The 897-nt window shown below is 63.4% G+C and overlaps 1 long non-coding RNA gene across 1 annotated transcript; it reads left to right on the top strand.

Moving 5' to 3' along the window:
- Positions 1-630, top strand: LOC115948028. Its single transcript, XR_004081884.1, has 2 exons — positions 1-211; positions 354-630. It is a non-coding gene; the product is annotated as an uncharacterized LOC115948028 (long non-coding RNA).
- Positions 631-897: the final 267 nt, after the last annotated feature.

The following is an 897-nucleotide window of genomic DNA, read 5'->3' as shown; positions in this document are numbered from 1 at the left end:
CTTCTTCCCTCTCCCCCTTCCTGCAGGGGTGGACAGAAAACCCGCCAGCCCCGTGCGGAAAGCTCCGGAGCCCCTGAGCGCCATCCACGGAATCTCCATCCCGACCTCCTCGTCCTAGAGCCTCCGAGCAGCTGCCCAGGGACTCTTGGGATCTCGGGATGAGCTCCTGCAGCCCGCAGTGGGGACGAGGGGACAGCCCGGGCGGTGACAGGTGACTTTCTGCCTCGGCAAACCCCCGGCAGGACATTCCCGGAGGGACACTTAGCCTCCACTGGATCGGAAAGGGATGACGGAAGAGACTCGGTCTTCCTTCTTTATTTTATTTTATTGTATTTTCTCCCCCTTGCTTTCAGTTTTTCCTTCTCCTCCCCCATCCTCCCGAGGACTGTCGGATGCCGTGATTCCCTCGGTCCCCAGGCACTGCCGGGAGCATTCCCGGCTCTGTCCCAGCCCGGGGAAAGCAATTCCCGGCTTCCCCAAGGAGCATCCTCCGTGCTGGAGCCCTTTCTCCAGCCCCTTCCCAGTGCCTCTGCCCCGGGATGGAAACGGACCAAAAGTGCCAGGACTTTTTATGGGATATTTCTATAATAAGGAACCTTAATAAAAAGTGACAGCCGTGGGCACACTGCAGTGACCTCCCTCCCTCCCTCAGGGTGAGCACCGTCCCTTCTCCAGAGCTCTCCGGGAGCCGGAGGACCCGGTGGGATCCTTTGGAATCGCTCCCTGAGCTTCCCCCCGGGATTCTCCCGCATCCCGGCGCTCCGTGGCCGCCTCCCCGCGGCATCACCTGGCCCCGGGGGGCTGCCCACGGCCAGGGGACTGTCCCCGTGTCCCCGCCCTGCCGGGCAGCCGGCTGGGATGCGCTCGGGATGGGGGTTCGCCTTCCCTGGCTCCCCC

The sequence above is a fragment of the Geospiza fortis genome, unplaced genomic scaffold, assembly GCF_000277835.1.
Source record: "Geospiza fortis unplaced genomic scaffold, GeoFor_1.0 scaffold275, whole genome shotgun sequence".
NCBI classification, from domain to species: domain Eukaryota; kingdom Metazoa; phylum Chordata; class Aves; order Passeriformes; family Thraupidae; genus Geospiza; species Geospiza fortis.
This window is presented reverse-complemented; position numbering and strand designations above follow the sequence as displayed.